We start from the raw sequence: 19770 nt of genomic DNA on the forward strand, positions 1-19770 counted from the left end.
GCGGGGAGGAAGCAACTTACCCTCCCTCTTCTCCTGCCTCCTCCTGGCTGAATGAGGGCCGGAAGTGGGGCGGCCGGAAGCGGGGGGCGGAGCTTCATCATGTGCCCCACCCCCCTGCACCGCACCCGGGGGAACTGTGTTCCCCCGCGTTCCCCCTCGAAATGACCTCTGCTTGGAAGTAAATCTCACGTCGTTTCAGTGGATCTTACTGTCAAGTAATTATGCTTAGGATATACACTGTTATGCTCATTTTACAGCCAACCAAAGCTAGAAAATAACACTTCACCCATGAAGGGATATTTAAACTGAACACTGCCAACTTCAAATTCAGCTCATTGGCTGTTTTAAGAAGGGGCACCTCCTTTATCTGTACATCTCATGCATTTTATCCCACCCTTTGTCCAACCAACTAAGGGCAGTGTCCAGAGTTTACACCGTTTTACCTTCACTTCAGCCCTGTGAGGTAGATGAAGTTGAGAGAACAAATAGCGCAAAGTAAGCCAGTGAGCCAAGTGGAATGAGAATTTGAACCTATATCTTGTTTATTTGTACCCCATAAGAGGCTGGAACATCTGGCCTCTCTCACCCTCAACTGCGTAAAACAATTAAATCTGTTCAAGTCCCCATACACAGGGAATCACAACTGAAAGATTTATGACAGGATTCACACCAGTCCTCCTCTCTCTACTCCAGTGTCTCCTCTTTCTCTCCTCCTCTTCTGTGATTTTTCTTTTTTCAAAAAGTTCCAAAATGATTTTTTCCCCTTTCACATCCCACAAAAACTCAAGATGGAATAAACATTAATCTTTAAGGTGCCACTGACTGGACTTCAGTTTTGTTCTCCGCAACTCTAGTGTGATGTACTGACTGCTACACTTCATTCCTTAGGTATCCCCCCCTCCATACTGAACACTCAGGCAAATCGCATTGGCTCTGCTTCCTACTCATGAGGAGGGCAGTTCCTCATCATCTCCATGTAAATCGAAAGAAGCCCGACTACACGTCTGTGTTCACTACCAGAAGCAGAGATGTTTTATTTTAAGCCAGTCCCTAGGAAAAACGTTTGAGGTGATCTTTGGCTTCCTGTCTTCTGAGTTAGCTGAGCTGTATGGCGTGGAAATAACATCCCTGTAAGCCTCTGTTAAAAGGACAGGGCATTTTTTGCCCAGGCCTGTTGGCATCCCTAAAATGTGTTTATGCGATCAACAATCATTTGGACTGAACTGAGATCTTCAGCTATTTGAATTATGAATTGAGAAGACTCTCTCTCTCTCTCTCTCTCTCTCTGTGTATTCATCCAAGTGTAATCTCTCTGGAATAAATAAATATTTCCCTCACATTTTGTCTCTCTCTCTCTCTCTCTCATTCCTTTCCCTGCCTCCTAGTCTAATGCCACTGTATGCTGGGGAGTAGGGTTGCCAACCTCCAGGGGGCATGTGGTGATCTCCTGCTATTACAATTGCTCTCCAGACAACAAAGATCAGTTCCTTTGGAGAAAATGGCTGCTTTTTAGTGTGGACGCCATGGCATTATACCCTACTGAGCGCCCCCCTCAAAGCCTGCCCTCCCTAGGCTCCACCCACCAAATCTCCAAGTATTTCCCAACCCAGAGCTGGCAATCCTGTTGGGGAGGGGGTTCAGGGATGCCCAGCCCCTACATGTCTACACTCACACCACAGCCAGAGGAAAACTCTATCGCAGAGACCTGCTTTTTTCCCAACTGGTCAAGGACTTCTTGCTTTGTCCTTGTATGATGCAGATAGTGTGTGTGTGATGTGTGTGTGTGTGTGTGTGAAGAAGGGGGCAGCCTGGAGTTTGTTCTGTTGCCACCACCCACCTGCAGTACAGTATTTGTCATGAAAATTTTCAGAAGCCTAAGAAGCACAAAGTGCTTGCTTTGTCAGTCTCCATCCTCCAGTTACAGTGTCTGAATTTTTCTAGCACTGGAAAATCTTCTGTCCTTTCCCCAGGCCCTGCTGGGCAGCTCTCACTGTCACCTGCCCCATGCTCCCTGTCCTGTCCCCCAGCTAAAGCCAGATTTAAATGTGATGCTGGCTAGGCAGAAGATCTCACCCATAAAACTTTATTTTATTTACTTCATTCATACCCCACTTTTCTCCTGGGGTACGAAAGCAGCTCATCTTGTTGTTCTCTCCTCCATTTTATCCTAACAACCAAGCAAGGTAGGTTAAGCTAAGAGCATGTGACTACAGTTACCCACCTCCAGGTGGTGGCTGGAGGTCTCCTGGGATTACACCTGATTTCCAGGTGGCAGAGATCAGTTCTCCTGGAGAAAATGCCCATTTTGGATGGTGGAGTCCAGGGCTTTTTTTGTAGAAAAAGTCCAACAGGAATCATTAGCATAATAGGCCACACCCAGCAGCAGAAACTCATTAGCATATTAGGTCACACCCCTGACTGCACCACTCATTAGCATATTAGGCCACACCCCATGGTCATCCAGCCACACCCACCTTTTGCTTCTTATTCGGCTTACCTTGTTTTGTTGTCAAAACCCAGGACCATTTTTTTGTTGCAGGAACTCCTTTGCATGTTAGGCCACACACCCCTAATGTAGCCAATCCTAATGAGTTCCTGCTGTTGGGTGTGGCCTATTATGCTAATGAGTTCCTGCTGGGTGTGGCCAACTTGGGAGCCAGCCGGAACTCCGTTCCTGTGCGTTCCTGCCCAAAAATAGCCCTGGTGGAGTCTATAGCATTATACTTCATTGAAGTCCCTCTCATCCCCAAACCCTGCCCTCCTCAGTCCCCACCCCCAAAATCTCCAGGTATTTCCCAATCCAGAGCTGGCAACCCTACATATGACTGGCTCAAGGTCACCCAGTGAGCTTCCATGGCAGAGTAGGGATCTATTTATTTATTTAATTTATACCCCGCCAAAGCTGGCTCAGGACGGCTTACAACCTGGGTCTCGTAGATTCTAGCTGGATGCTCTAACCATTACACCACACTTTGCCCTTGTGCCGCATCTTGCTTGGACTGGGATATCTGCTTGGCACCGGTGGTTGACCAGTTTAAACGAGACACCATGTGGGTGCAAAATTGTGCGGGTGAGATCTTTGGTCTCACCAGCATCACATGTGTAAACATTCAGTGCTGGAAGGAGAAAAAGAAATCAGGACACTTGGGATGGAAATAAGGAGGAATACAGGGAAGCGGCCACAAGAAGATTGGCAGACGGATAGATACCCTGTACGCAGGTGGATAAATAAGGACGAGCAGACCAACAGACATAAGCTAAAAGCGAATAGATAGATGAAACATTCACTGACAGTGAATACAAGGGACAGGCATACATCGCTCGGAAGTGTTGACAGGGTACCTTTCTGCCTCAAGGTTTTTCTTGCCAACTATCTGTACCAATCTAGATGGGCCCTAAAACCCAACACTTTGAAATCCAGCCTCGAAAACACTTAGCTTTCTCCACTGGGAGATGTTTAAACTTGGGTGTGCATATTTCTTTTATTTACTGTTTGGCTATTTGGGTTTTGAAGTGTGCATAGCTAAAATTATGGCTCAGGGACTTGATACAGCCCCTGAGCAATTCCAGCATCCCTGAAGTTCTGAAGACAGGCCCTTCTTCTTTCCAGCCGGAGGACCAAATGACAGGAGACACTCCTGGCCAAAAAAAGTAGCCTAGGGAGTGTCCTAATATGAATTGAGGTGCAGCACAGAGGAGGGGGGTAGCTGTTTTCCCCATGCCGGGCCCTAACTTTGACATGTCTCCTCCCAGCTACTTTAAACCCCAGCAGAGAGGGGGGAAAGACGGGTACCTATGTTATGCTAGTCTTTGTTCCTTATTTGAGTTTAATATAATTCAGGAAAGAGGTAATTATCAATTGGGAAAATGTGGCTGGGGGACAAAAAGCTAACCCTTTCTCCCACAGCACCAGAAGCCCAGTCCAGATTGCATACTTCTCCCACACACACACCTTGGCTTCTTCTTAGAGCCAAATTACACCTGGATTTCTGTTCGTGGAATCACATGTAGTTTGCCCTTGGAAACTGGGTTTATGTGTGCAGAAGAATGAGGTGGTGGAATGCTGAGGCAGACAAATGTGCAGGAGAATGAGGTAGTGGAGGAATCTTGAGGCAGACAAATGTGTGGAGAATGAGGTGGTGGAATGTTGAGGCAGAGGAATGTATAGGAGATGGTGGAATGTTGAGGCAGATGAATGCGTGGGAGAATGAGGTGCTGGAATGTTGAGAGGGATGAATTTGTAGGAGAATGAGCTGGTGGAATGTTGAGGCAGAGGAATGTGTGGGAGAACAAGGTGCTGGAATGTTGAGGCAGATCAATGCGCAGGAGAATGAGGTGACACACTTTACCAGAGTGGGGGGATACCACTTTTTGAATGCTCCCCTGTGTAAAAAAAAATCAGGAGAGATGTTCTAAATCTAGCACAAATCTTTGCTTGCTGTTCGGTTTTTGTTTTTTTTTCTTTTCTATTTTCAGGGAGTATTTATCTTTAAATGTGAATCTCCCGTCTGAAGTAGTACAGTCCATTCTACCCCCTCAGGAAACCACCACCCCCTTTGTTCTGCTGAACATATAGACCTGGTTAATGCTGGGAGCAGTGGTTGAAAACAAGGCAGTCCTGGGATGGAGGAAGGGGGAGGGGGGCCTGCAGCCACCAGGCCACACATTGGCACTATTATGGGCCAAACTGGCAGGATGGAGAGACAGGGTGACGGGGAGAGCGGGTTCAGGAGCTATGGGGAGGTGGAAAGCTAGGTGAGGCTGAAGGAATACACATGGAGGAGGATACTTTGGAGACCAGCGTCAAACTGAGGTGCAAGGGGAACGTCAGAGAGGAAGAAGCAGTTGCAGAGGAGAGATGGTAGAAGGGAGCTTGCCTATGTGAAAGTTTCCTCTGCCAGAGATTGACAAGATGTATGGTTATTTTGCCACTCATTTACTCCTCACATTTATATTCCTCCAAGGAGCTCAGGACAGTGTACATCGACAAGATTATCCTTTCCCCCCTTCCCTCCACAACAACCACCTAGTAAGGCCGGTTAAACTGAAGGCAAGTGACTGGCCCAAGATGTGCTTCATTGTTCTAGTACAGATTCAAACCCAGGTCTCCCCAATCAGACTAGTACACCACACTGCCTTTCCCTCAGCTCTGTGTGTATGATTGTTTTTCTACTGCTGGAGACAGTGTTCTGGGCCAGCTGCTCCACTGCTCACAGCAATTGTTCACGCTCTTGGCTTCCTGTTTTGAAGGTTGTACAATCCACCTCTCTTTCTGCAAGATCAGGCTGGTGACAGGAAATTAAAGCTGAAAGGGAATTATTGCAACTTGACATTTGATTTATTTAATTTTGTTGGGTTTTATATGATATTCACCTCAAGATTCAGGGATTCAAAGTTAAATTTAACCAAGGTTTGTTTGTTTATTAAACCGTTTATATCCTTCCTTTCCTCCTGGTTCAAGGTGCCTTATAATAATAGTGAACAGTAAACAAAATAGCAAACCCTAAATCCACCCCCACCCCCGTCTTACCCTGTCTGATAATAGTATTTTATCAATTATGTTTTTATTTCACCCTGCCTTCAAGGAGCTCTTAGAGATTCCCCCCCTTCCAGACCTGCTCTGTGAGGTAAATGAGTCTGAGGGAGAATAATACCCCGTTTCCCCGAAAATAAAACCTACCCCAAAAATAAGCCCTAGCAGGATTTCTATGCATTTGTGGTATAAGCCCTAGTGTGTCTTCTTGAGAAAAAATAAATATAAGACAGTGTCTTATTTTCGGGGAAACACGGTATATCTGAGCTCCCCCCACCCCCGTGAGGGATATGAACCCGAGTTCCTCACAACTAACTGCATATATTCTAGCCACCACAGCCAGGGCTATTTTTGGGCAGGAACGCGCAGGAACGGAGTTCCGGCTGGCTCCCAAGTTGGCCACGCCCAGCAGGAACTCATTAGCACAATAGGCCACACCCAACAGCAGAAACTCATTAGGATTGGCTACATTAGGGGTGTGTGGCCTAACATACAAAGGAGTTCCTGCTACAAAAAAGCCCTGGGATTTGAAAACAAACAAGGTAAACAGAATAACAAGCAAAAGGTGGGTGTGGCTGGATAACCACAGTTCTGGTAACATGGGGTATGGCCTAATGTGCTAATGAGCTGTGCTGTCAGGGGTGTGGCCTAATATGCTAATGAGTTTCTGCGGTTGGGTGTGGCCTATTATGCTAATGAGTTCCTGCTGGGCTTTTTCTACAAAAAGAGCCCTGACAGCTATCCAAATCAAATAACAAAATCTTTGGAATTCTTTTATGAAAGGGTTTGCTGCCATATCTCCAAAAGATATACACAAAAGAAGAAGAAGAAGAGAGGGAGAGAGAATGTGTATAACAGGATTTAGCAAGAGAATTCTAGAGAAGGGAATTAGAAAAAGATGCCTAGCTTGTAAAGTCACACCAACAGATAGAGAGAATGTAGACTGACCCATCTAGAGCTAATTCCCCCCCCCATTCTTAATTGCCGCAGAAAGTAAAAAACAAAACAAAACAAAAAAACAGCTGAAACAGACCACACAGAAAATAAAACTGCTTTTCTTTGTGTGTGTGTGTGTGTGTGTGTGTGTGTGCACATCATGGCAACCTCTGGTGACTGACTGTGTGTACACCTGGAAGTCATGGTGACCTCTAGTGACTGACCCCTACTGGGGGCCTGGAGGATATTCAGAGAGGTGGCTGAATAAAGCCTGCCCCTGCCTCCCGACTACTGGTATTCCAAGGAGGTCTCCCATCCAAGTACTTGTCAGAGTTGACCCTGCCTAGCTTCTGAGATCTGACGAGATCGGGCTATCCAGGTCAGGGCAAAACTGGTTTTCTATAGGCAAACTCAGTTATACAATGCCACCTTTTGGGAAAACCTGACTGTATGGAAAGACCATAAAGTTATTCAGGCAATCTCACATTATCATTGTAATGGATCTGATTGTCATTGCCCTGTCTTCTAACTGTGGCTGAATTCAGATATCCCAATTAAGAAATGCTCTGTAAGTCATGGTTTGATCAAACCCAATTTAGCTGTTCATCTGACTGCAGATGGACCTACTACAAACTGGGTTGGCAGCAATAGGGTTTGTGGTTGTTGTGTTAACCACAATTTGTAGCAGTTGTTTCTTGTGATGTCTTAATTCAGAAACCACAGTTTGCTGAGTAGCACCACCTGGTCACAGAGACTGCAGTGGAGAGAGGGTGCTCACCCAAATTCAAGGCAAAAGGAAAGGCAAGAAATGGTCAAACCAGACATCCTTTTCAGTTGTTAAGTCTGATCATGCATATGGGGCAAATGCAATACAAGTGATCCTCCTGATACATGTAGTTGCTATTTCTTCTGAAAGGGGCAGCATGAGTATATTCCACCTTTGGTGGAACACGCTTACCAGATCCATGTTAATCTGTGGTCTGGTAAGCATGTACCAAGACAGAAAATCCTTGCATTGTTCCTTTCAGAAGAAATGGCAATTGCACATATTGGGAAGATCACATGTAGCACATTCATTCTCTATGCACAGTCACGGTGCCAGGAATATAATGGACTTTTCTGTTTTATACAGAAACAAGATTTGTTTCTTAGGTCTGGAAATTGAACTACAGTTGGTTGCACAAACCCCGGTTTATTATGTCATCTGAATGCAGATTTTGACTTTAGCAGTGCCACTGAGGTGCCCTAATCTAGCAATGCCAAGCCTTCAGAGAATTCTCTATCCTGGCCACTGATATTAAGAAATTCCAATTGTATCCTTATTTTTTTTTAATATTACCTATCAAGTGAAGAGGACCTAAAGAGTCTCTTGCTCATGGTGAAAGAGGAGAGTGCAAAAGTTGGCTTGAAACTCAACATAAAAAAACTTAATATCATGGCATCACTCCTTGGCAAATAGAAGGGGAAATCATGGAAGCAGTGACAGACTTCATGTTCCTGGGATCCAAGATCACTGCAGATGGTGACAGCAGCCATGAAATTAAAAGATGCCTGCTCCTTGGGAGGAAAGATGAAATTAAGCAAACTCCGGAGGACGGCGGAAGACAGGAGGGCCTGGAGTAATGTGGTCCATGGGGTCGCAAAGTATCGGACTCGACTGTGTGACTGAACAACAATAAAAAATCTATTAATGTTCATGCTGTGTCAATAACAGTGCATCTGGATTGTCCTAATATTATTTTCCATAAAGATGTAACCTGGCCACACTGGAAAAATTATTCAAGGCAATGCTAACCCCAGCATTCTTGTGCCACAGAATATACATAAAGTTCCATGAAACAGGCATTCTGATTTCCCCAAAGTGTCACAGGCAACCTCGATCCTTAGCAGGGTCTCCAAGGCCATTATAATCGGAAACGACAATGTAGCCTACGTCTTTGCACTGTTGTGACAAGGCTTTAGAGCTCTGTTTGGGGATAGCAGGAAACCAAGTGTGCAGTATAAGCCCCCATGATTGGCAGGCAGTGTGAAGCCTCTCCATTGGCCAGTTCAGGCATAAACAATAGGAGCATGGCGCCAGGTTCACAGAGCAATACTTTCTCCTTGTTGCTAAGTGCCCTTAGCTCAAGCCATTGAGTTTGGAGACTTGGATCTGAAAAGACCTACATTGGGGGGATGGCCAACGACAGCCTCTTGCCCTGGCACTCTTTCACCAAGACAGTTCCCCTTCAGTATCCATTTTTTTATTAATGTTTATTGACCTCCAGATTTAGTTAAGCTCTTCCCACTCCCATTGGTCCCTAGCAGAGTTTTCTGCATCCAGGATACCTAGGGTCAGCTGCAGTTTTGATGGACCTCTTGGACATAGTGTGTACAACGTTCCCTTCCACTGAAGCGCCCTTCTTTCCCCCCGGTTGCAGCCACTTTATTATTTCCAGTTGCGGCTTGATTTTCTGACCCCCCCTCCACTTGCGAATACTTGGAGGCATTGGTGTGCAGCTCCCTTTTAACCCCATCAATGCAAAAGAATCCTTGCTCTGTGTCTTCTAGAACGATCACCAGTACTGTTGAGCCCACCAGTTAAGATCCTCTTCACAAACCCTGCTGTGGGCCCTTGCCGTGAGGAGAGGTAGGTGGTGAACAGAGTCAGGGTTTTTTCAGTGGTGGCACCTTGCCAGTGGAACACCTCCTCCTCCCCCTCGCAAGATTGCCTAGCACCTACCTACTCTTTTTTAGGCACCAGGCCAAAACGCTTGTTTTTACCCAGGCTTTTAACAAGGGGGTCGAATCCTTCTGAATTGTTTCTAAAGTCTGCTTCTAGCCTGGAGAATGTTTTATGAGAATCGTTTTACAGTGCTGCAATCCTAAACAGAGTTATATCCATCTAAGCCCATTGAAGTCAAGGAACTTAGAAGGGTTTGACTCTGCTTAGTATGGAACTGTTAGGCTTTTATGGGTTTTTAATGGCTGTTAATTTTTAAAGTGTTTTCCCTGTTTAATGACTTTACTATGTTTTATTTTGTAAACCACCTGAAGGAGGTTCTTTGGAGAGGCAGCACATAGAATCATCGAATCACAGAGTTGGAAAGGGCCATACAGGCCATCTAGTCCAACATAAGTTTTCCAAATAAATCAATTGATAAATCAATCAATAAATTCTAGCATCCACTCCCACCATTAAATGGGAGACTGCCCCAGAAGCCCCATGACCTTTGGGGAAATCTCCCGTTTCATGATGGGAGGGCACCTGGAGTAAACAGAGTGTGAAATTCTCTTTCTTTCCATTTACACCAGGCCCCTCTCCCACTGGGAACTGGGAAATCAACCCCATGTTGTCTATAGGCAATAGCCTCTCCTGGGCCACAGGCCACACAGATGCTCGGCCACAGCAAGCCCTAATGCCAGCCTTGTCACAACAGAAAGCACACAGCCATGCTAATGCCATGGCCATGGACCGAGCTGCATCACGACCGCATGGCACGCAGAATAAAACACAATGCTCTCTGAGCTGTGACCACACAAGCATTCTGAGCGAGCACCCACCCATAAACACATTGCTAAACACTGAGCACAATAATATGTATTACACGAGTATCATAACAGGCAGATACTAATACCCATTGCGCGGCCTGAAAGACACAAAACACATCAGCCACACTGGAATTTGCAAGCAATGAATATGTTTTAAAAACAAAACTAAAGATAGAGAGCCCGGAGAGCTCCTCCGCAACTAGAGTTTTGCTGAAGAGTTTGTTTTAAAATAGCACTGTCTTTCGTTGCAGAGGTTTATTTCCTTGATGGCTTCACACTTGTGGCCAAGTTCAACATGTGTGTGTGTTTTTGCCTCTGGGCAAAGATTTCAATCTGTAATGCTAGAGTGGAGCAATGCATAATACATACTGTAGCAATACCAAAAGAATTCTGCTCTGAGCTCCTTTGATGCTTCTCACCAAGGCTCCCAGGCAAACCAGGCAATCCCTCCCCCATTTTTCTAAATCAGTCTCGGTGCCGCTTTATACATTTACTGTAAATTAATATACAATTGAAAGAATGAACAGATCTGACCCACACAATTTTGCTGCTTGAGGAGAAAATCCAAATGGAATCTGCTCAGCGGTAACATGAGCAAAAGAGCAAGGACTGGAAACCCCCTCAGTAGAAGCGTGCAAACATACACACAGAGAGAGAAAAACCATTGTGATGGAATTTTCCCCACAACAATGTACACAGAACAAAAATTAAAGAGATGTACAGCAACACACAGGTCACGGTATGCACACCCAGACATTACAGATTCATATGTCTGCAAGCATCATGGTGCATTCAGACCAAAGGATGCATAAACATGCATACCCCCGCACAGTTATAAACCCCAGATGCACACATTCACACAAAGGAGATCCATTAGAGCAAAGTCGTGCATAAGGGAAAAATGTTTCAGGGGAAGCTCCTGATTCCATTGCATCACCCTCGTAGGAGAGAGAGAACTTGTCAGAGTTTTCTCATCTAAATAAAAAAATTTTCCCCCGTTTAAAAAGACAACCACAGATTGAAATCTTTGCTTTAGGAATCCCCAGTTCAAACCAGCCTTGAGGTTCCCTAGGTGGCTTTGGGCAAGTATATCAGAACAAGCACTTCCCACAAACCCCAGTCACAATAATCCACAGAACACACATTTCTGTGTTTTAACAATCCAAGTGTTGTGAGCCTGAATTTGAAATTGACCAAAGCTTATTTACAGTGCAGTCCTAACCAGAGCTAAACCCTTTTACATCCATCGAAGAAAGATGTAAATCATTTAGAATTGCTCTGCTAACTTCACCCAAGACGGTTTCTTATATATTAGAAATCTAGGGGGCATTTATCTTATGAGAGTCATAAAAACTGCGATTTTTTTTGTCCAGTTTATTGCCCTTTATTTAACTTACTTATGAATCGTGTAATTATGAAATATTAAATGACAGTAAAATAGTCATTGAATCAGTGTACCTCATCGCACATTTAACTTAAATAAAACTCTTTATTAAGGATAATGACCGAGACAAATAATGTAAATGCAGTGCAAGAGAAAGCAAATTATCCCTGCTTTCATCGGAGCTCAATTGATGCAAGCAAATTTGCACTCAGTCCGATCGGAAGGTTTTTGAAAAGTAAATAATAAGAGTTTTATTGGGTAAAATAAAAACACTTGGACAGATTCAAACATAGGGAGGGGAGAAACCACTGGAATGAGAATCCTGAATCTGGAGCCCATGATTTGTCCTGACAACAGCAGCAATACAAAAGGCACTTCATGGGAGACTGGCCAAATAGGCTCTATATAGGCAGAAAGCCTGCAAAGAACAATTTGCTAAAACAAGCACCACAAATGCAGGGAAGTACAGCTATACTCCACAACAGCCAGCCAGCACACTCAAACTACATTTCAAGAAATGTGCATGATCCGCACAAAATAAGCAAATAGAAGACAAGCAGAGTGCAACAGACGACATGGACATTGGACAAGCAGTACATCAGAACGAGGCTCTCTTTGTAACACCCCCCATACACACAAACACACATTTCAGTGTCTATATAAATTGGCCTGATGGATGTATACCACATGAATCTGATGAAGTGATTTCTGACTCACGAAAACGTAGGCTAGAGTAAATTTTGCTAGTCTTTAAGGTGCCACTGAACACCTGTTTTATTCATCCGCTCCAGATTAACCTGCCTGGAACAGTACATCAAATTGTAACTCAGTGGAGAGCAGACAGGGAGATATACATGCACCTGGTGTAAATTACACCCAAACACAAACACACCCAGTAGAAATAAATGTCCCACATTTTCCTCTTCCCAGTCTCTTAGCCTGTTATTTTTTCATGGACAAATAGAACTCTTCTATTTCTGCATGTGCCATATTTTAAAACGGTTAAAATCTCATTAGATTGAAGACTTGCACAAATGTCTTATATTTTTTATTAAGAAAACACAAGTTTTCAACATGCTTTGGGAAACGGGAATCCTCTCCTCCCATCCCCAGGACGAGCAACAGTCTTGAAAACACACAGTGGGCTACTTTCTTCAGCAGCAGAGCAATGCAAGCCCCCCCCCCAATCAACACCACCACTTCAAGATGATAGAAGAAGCCATCCAAAGGGCAGTGAGGCTGAAGTAAGTGTGGGTCAGATTCATTTCTCTGGGGTACTCATAGCATGTCAGAATGAGCTGATTCAGTCCTTCTGTACCTCTGATACCTGGAAAAATATGGTCAACCTTGCCTAGCAAAATCCCTCTTTTGAGTACCTGTCCATCCATCCCACAATGCAAGACCCTCCCTTCCATAAGATACTTTCCCTTTTTCTCTGTGTTCATTTAACTACAGTATTTCTTCCCATGAATCTTCCATGTCGTTCACATACCTTCTCATTATTTAATATTACATTTCCTCAACGGAACCGAAATACTGATTTTAGAGTTGTCACACTAGGGCCTTTTTGTGCGGTTGAAAGATCCCTTTGCCCCATTCCGCTTGGCAAATTCTGGGGCCCTTATTTCTGGGGCAACAAGAGTTGAGGGTATCCCAGGAGGTATGGACACACCTACCCTGGCACAGGTCACACCCCCATGTGCCACCACAGTTTTAGTGATGACACACAAAGCAATACAAAGGCAGTGTATTAACCAACACAGAAGCCACAAACACAGAACCTCATACCAATATACCCAGCATCACACATGATAGGCCAGCTACAGCTCTGTCTTCTAGCTCTGCATATAAGGTCTGTCATCATGATCCTCCACAGATAAACATGGGGGGAAATGTATCGGTCTTCCAGAGTCACATGTATCTATTACCACGCGGTGCCTATCACTCACAAATATGGTCTTGAAACCCATCCTAATGTCATCCAAGGACAATGTACCTGACGAATGCCACATTCTGGAAAACACACCCTGTCTGTGGAATGTATGTAGACATAACTTTCATTGTATTCATATAGAAACATACATGAAAACACCCTCATGACACGTTTCTTTCCCATGTACATCATTAATAACTGGCATTTTCTTCACAAGCTGTTAATGTTTCTTTCCTTTTCTCCTCCTCAAAATAGCCTCCTTCACACAGGCTCAGTAGTTCCACCACACAGAGGTACCACTAGGGTGGCCAGGTCCCCCCCAACCACCACCAGTGGATGGGGAGATAGGGGTGCCACATCCAGGTTGAGAAGCTTCTAGAAGTTTGGGGATGGAGGCTGGGGATGACAGGGACCTCAGTGGGGTTCAATGCCATACAGTCTGCCTTCCAAAGCTGCCATTTTCTCCAGGCGAAGTGATCTCTGTAATCTGGAGATGAGCTGTAATTCCGGGAAATCCTCAGGTCCCACCTGGAGGCTGACATCCCTAGGTACCATAAAGCCCCACACATTTCTTTTCCTCAGCATTAACCAATGCCACCTTTCCCCCCTCAAACTGGAGGTCAATCACGCCAAACTGCAACCCACAGTAGAAAGGGAGCATTCGCTCCCAGCCCCTTAAATACACACCCCAAAATGGCTGCCTTGCCTAGCCCACTGCATAATAAGATGGGCACTATAAGCTTTTCTGCCCTAAGACAAAGACATTTGTGAGGGAAATCTGGATCCTGAACAAAGACAAGAAGGATAAATGGACCAAAAGTAAAGGCTGGGGGGAATCTCACAAAAGTACAACTTTGAATGGAAATGGAATGCGGGATTTGAGGTTATATAACAACACCCCACCTCCACAAACATATATCCCTCCAATGCTTCCGTACGGAGCAGTGTTTCCCCTACATCCGCCATCCATCCCAGATGCTTGGATAAAGCTACCCTCAAGACCGTGGGTCATTATTGCCTTCGTGACAGAAGGATCCGTAGAATCTACTCCCCTGCCCCTCTGTGATCCACTCCCAAAAGCTTGGATCTCCAACAACAATAGGTGTGTTTGTGGTTTAGCACCAACATTAAAAAAACCTCCAATCCAAACCATGTGCCTTCCCCCCCAACCACCACCAGTGGATGGGGAGATAGGGGTGCCACATCCAGGTTGAGAAGCTCCTGGAAGTTTGGGGATGCTGCCGGGGAATGACAGGGACCTCAGTGGGGTTCAATGCCATACGGTCTGCCTTCCAAAGCTGCCATTTTCTCCAGGGGAAGTGATCTCTGTAATCTGGAGATGAGCTGTAATTCCGGGAAATCCTCAGGTCCCACCTGGAGGCTGACATCCCTAGGTACCATAAAGCCCCACACATTTCTTTTCCTCAGCATTAACCAATGCCACCTTTCCCCCTCAAACTGGAGGTCAATCACACCAAACTGCGACCCACAGTAGAAAGGGAGCATTCCTTAAATACACACCCCAAAATGGCTACCCTGCCTAGCCCACTGCATAATAAGATGGGCACTATAAGCTTTTCTGCCCTAAGACAAAGACATTTGTGAGGGAAATCTGGATCCTGAACAAAGACAAGAAGGATAAATGGACCAAAAGTAAAGGCTGGGGGGAATCTCACAAAAGTACAACTTTGAATGGAAATGGAATGCGGGGTTTGAGGTTATATAACAACACCCCACCTCCACAAACATATATCCCTCCAATGCTTCTGTACGGAGCAGTGTTTCCTGTAAATCCGCCATCCATCCCAGACGCTTGGATCAAGCTACCCTCGTGGGTCATTCTTGCCTTCGTGACAGAAGGATCCGTAGAATCTACTCTCCTGCCCCTCTGTGATCCACTCCCAAAAGCTTGGATCTCCAACAACAATAGGTGTATTTGTGGTTTAGCACCAACATTAAAAAAACCTCCAATCCAAACCATGTGCCTTCTCCCAAGAATTATTTTTGTAGGGAGTCTACCAATATTCTTCTCCCTTAGCCAGATATATTTATTATTTTATACATAATATATTCTTGCATAAATAATTTAATCATTAGTACCTGGAATCCTCTGGTTCTGAAAACTGCAAATGAGCAAAACTGGAGCAGGCAAGGGGGCAGAACCTGGTTGTAAACAGTCAGCGACAGGCAATATTTGGATCCGAACCAGTTATTTATTTACAAATTGGGGGGGGGGCCAAAATGCTCTAGTGTGTTGTGGGGGGGGGTGGTGGAGAGGGGGGAGAGATACAGGAATAGAAGCAGACTCAAAGAACAAACATCGAGGGACACTGCATTGCCTGTGCTCAGAGACAAGAACAACAGTTCCAGGGCAACCGTCTTTTAGCCCCAGTGCCTTTTTTTTTGCCCACAATCAACCTCCCCCTTCCCCACTTTGATCTCCAGCACCCATGCCAGTGCCTACCTGTTTATCAGAAGCCAAGCAGTCTTGTGGGCATAAAGTTCTCCAGCCCCTCCTTTGTTTCCCTGCCACCCAGTTTTAACTCCTCTGCCTCAGTCTTGCTTCCTGGGGTGTCCCTGGCCTTTACAGTTCCTTTCCCAGCATCTGATTAGCAGGACTCCCATCAAACTGCTTCTGACAAGTGATATCTATCCTCTCTTTGTCTAAGCAATACCCACCAGACTGTGTCTTGATAGATGCCCGTTGTCACTGCCCATATTCACCTAGTGCCCCAGCCTATGTGCCACCCTGGAACCCTTGAATACTTTCACTGTTTTTCTCTCCTTGCACCCCCTAGCCTTGCTGTGTACCCCACTCAAATGCCCACCCTCTCTGTCCCTATTTGGTATTTCACTCTTTGGAGATCTTGCCCGCTACCTTTTGCCCACTATCTCTTGATGCCTACCCTACTTGGTCTTCCAACGGTGGATTCTATGCCCCTTGGAATGCCTGCTGCCCATACCCACACTCTCTTGTTTGGCGCTGTGAGTGGTTCTTGGGCGGGTGTAGTACAGGAATAAATATCATTCCTGGGCACTGTAATGGGGGGGGGAGGCTGGGATGCGCTGGGGGGGGAACGCAATGCTGCTGTGACATTTGTGCTAAGTTGTCGTGTCAGATTTGAACTTAATTCCCTCCAATGGATCGGGGGGGGGGGGGTGAGAGGGGGGGGAGAAGTCCCCAGCTATACACCCATGCGCCGTTGCTTGCAGAAATCATAGAGAAGGAGCCTGTCATAGCCAGTCAGGGCTACAGGGTATGGTGGGGACAGGGAGGGGGGAAATGGGACAGACGGCACACAGAGAGAGGCGTGGAACTGCTGCACCTTGTAGTCAAAGGCTGCAGGGATGGGAAAATGAGAGGCTGGGATCTGGGGTCTCCAAGCTCCCGTCCACTGCTGTCTCCGAGGACCTTCGGGTGCAGGTTCATGGGTTTAGTCATACAGGCCCCAGAGAAAATATTCTCACCGAAACCTAGGCACCCTAGTTCCTTACACTTCAAACTCTCCATGCACAATGTCCCCCCCTCCCACAATCAAAGGATCCAGAAATACTGATTTTAAACCCAGTTCCCCAAACTTGTTCCGGCAACAATCTCTAAATCAGTTATATAGGGTGGGACCAACTCTGGTTTGGGAAATTCCTGGAGATTTAGGGGTTGAGCTTGGGGAGGGCAGGGTTTGGGGAAGAGAAGGACCTCAGCGGGGTACAATGCCATAGCAATCACTTTCTTTCTCTGGGCTCCACCGGCAGGTTGGCAAGCCCATTCCACCCCAAATCAGGGCCCCCAAGAGCCCTGGCGTAGTCCAAGCACAAGTGACCCACCCCACTCCAGCTGCAGAGCAGGAGCCAAGGCTCCTTAGGACCTAAGGTTGCTAAGCTCCATATGGTGGCTGGAGATCTCCTGGAATTCTTTCTCCAGGCTATAGAGATCAGTTCCCATGGAGAAAATGGCTGTTTTGGATGGGGGACCCTACGGCATCGTACGCTTCTGAGGTCCCTCTCCTCCCCCAATTCCACCTTCCCCAGGCGCCACCCCCAATACCACCAGGATTTCCCAACCCAGAGCTGGTAACCCCACTTAGGAAAGTAGTGAGGCTTACTGGATTTGGTCAGAAGCAGCTGGACCTCTATGACCAGCTCAAAGAAAGCAAAGAGCAGGTTGATTTGGTGCACAGGACCAGGACCTACCCAGACAGAAGCAGAAGGCAACACATCCCAGCTTACCTGCCTGAGAGAAATAATAGACAAGATGAGGGGGAGGAAGTCAGTCAAACAGCTTCAAAGGCAAGACTCTGGAACTGATTCAGGACCAAGCCATGGTGACTAAGGAGAACCTCCAGAGTCAGTGGCAGTATACCTCTCCGTGGAGGGAGGCCACATCAGGGGAAAGCCTTGGCCTCTATGCCCTGTTGTTGGCCCTCCAGACTGTTTGTGTACTGTGTGAGACAAGGATGTTGGACTGGATGGACCGCTGCTCTGATCCAGTAGGACTCTTCTTAGATTCTTATGATCTGCCAGTCCAAGGGAGAAGGGACAAGTGGGCAAGACGGGGGCCCTTGCTCAAAACCATCGGATCTGAGACAGGAGAAAAGTAGATAGGGTGAGATCGTAGGGTTGGACTCTACCAGCCTATGAAATCAATATTTCCTGCAGGAGTGCACAGGAGTGGAGCTCCGGCAGTAAAGAGTGCAGGGGGCGGGCACATGCAACAAGCCCCACTCCCTGCTCCCAGCAGCCCTCAGTCAGAGCAAGAAGCAGCCAGGTAAGTTGCAGAGCCCCCCCCCCAGCCCAAAACAGTCCAGTGACGCCTTTAAGACCAAGTTTTATTCAGGTACAAGTTCTCCTTCCTCTGCGAGATCTGCACGTCCCCCCCCCAATAGCTAGCAATCCAAAACAGTCCAGTGGAGCCTGAGCGGTGGGTGTTGCCTTCTGACACACTTCCGGTGAAGTCAGGTGGTGTGGCATACGCAAATAAGTTATGCTAATGAGCTCCTGCACCTCTTTTTCTACGAAATGACCTGATTGTACATATGTGGAGTCTGCCAGCCACATGTAGCAGGAGTGGACACTACATGCGCCTGATGCATGTGGTTGTCGTGCTGTCTGAAAGGGGCAATGTGAAGATTTTGCATGTGCATACAAGCTGTACGCGCGACACAAACCCCTGATTTCCAGGGTTCTGGACTGAATGTACCAGTGCTGAAAATGCATGCATGCATTGTCTCTTTCAGACAACATGGTGACTACACATACCAGGAGGATCTACATATGGTGGCCAGCCTCCCAGTAGGTGTGGAGTGAAAAGGGTCAGTGATCCTCAGTGTGGTACCTGTGGACACTGTGGTGCCTGCTGATGTGTTTCTTGGTGGCCACTTGCTTCTTTTCCCACACAAAGAACCGATCTCATCTCCCTCTATTTCACTTGAGTAGAAGGTGCTTCAGAATGAGGGTTGCCAGCTCTAAGCTTGGGAGATTCCTAGATGGGGGGTGATGCTTGAGGAGGGCAGAGTTTGGGGGGGGGGAAAGCTCAGGTAGGATCTAATGTCATAGAACCCATCCCCCAAAAGCTGCCATTTCTTCCAGGGGTACTGATCACTGCAATCTGCAGATCAATTGTAATTCTGAGAGACCTCTAAAGCCTCACCTGGAGGTTGGCAAACCCTTTCAGAAGACCTCAGGTAGCATCTGCAGGGAAACAACTGCCTTGGCTTGAAACCTCCTAAAATTTCTGTGGAACCTCCCAACATGTTGTGATTGATCCCAGCACACATGGCAGCCATTTTGTTGTGGCACCTGCCCACAACCTGTTCTCAAAATTTCACAAGTGCCCACAGGTTCAGCAATGTAGAAGATCACCTGGCTTGAGGATTCAACACACCTCGTTGCAAGGGGAAACAGGACATGTCAGAACCAATCGGCATGAGAAAAAGAAAAGGCAGATAAGGACAGGAGCATCAGATCAGGACCAAATGGCCCAAGAGGGACAGACAAACGCAAGCATCATAGTGGCAATGGAGGAGAAGCCACGGGCACAAAAAAGAGAAGAACAGTGGTATTGGGTCAGGATCCAACAAAGGCAGGAAAAGCAATCTGGAGGGGGGAGTCCGCTCTAAACAGAGAGTTGCCAACTCTGGGTTGGGAAATTCCTGGAAGTTTTGGGGCTGGAGCCTGAGGGACCTCAGCAGGCCATAATACCATAAAGTCCACCCTCCAAAGCAGCCATTTTCTCCAGGGGAACCAATCTCTGTAGCCTGGAGATCAATTGTTATTCCAGATTTCTGGCCCCATCTGGAGGTTGGCAACCGCAGCATATCAGCGAGGAAATGCACTTAGGAGACTGAGTTAGGATTCAGGGTTTTGCACAAGAGCGGGAAAAACAGGTGGGACCAGTTTCATAAGATCAGGGCCAAATAGCACACAAGAGGGGGGGGGGGGCGATGTGTGCGAACA

The sequence above is a fragment of the Gekko japonicus genome, unplaced genomic scaffold (assembly GCF_001447785.1).
Source record: "Gekko japonicus isolate JY-2015 unplaced genomic scaffold, Gekko_japonicus_V1.1 scaffold1039, whole genome shotgun sequence".
NCBI classification, from domain to species: Eukaryota; Metazoa; Chordata; class Lepidosauria; order Squamata; family Gekkonidae; genus Gekko; species Gekko japonicus.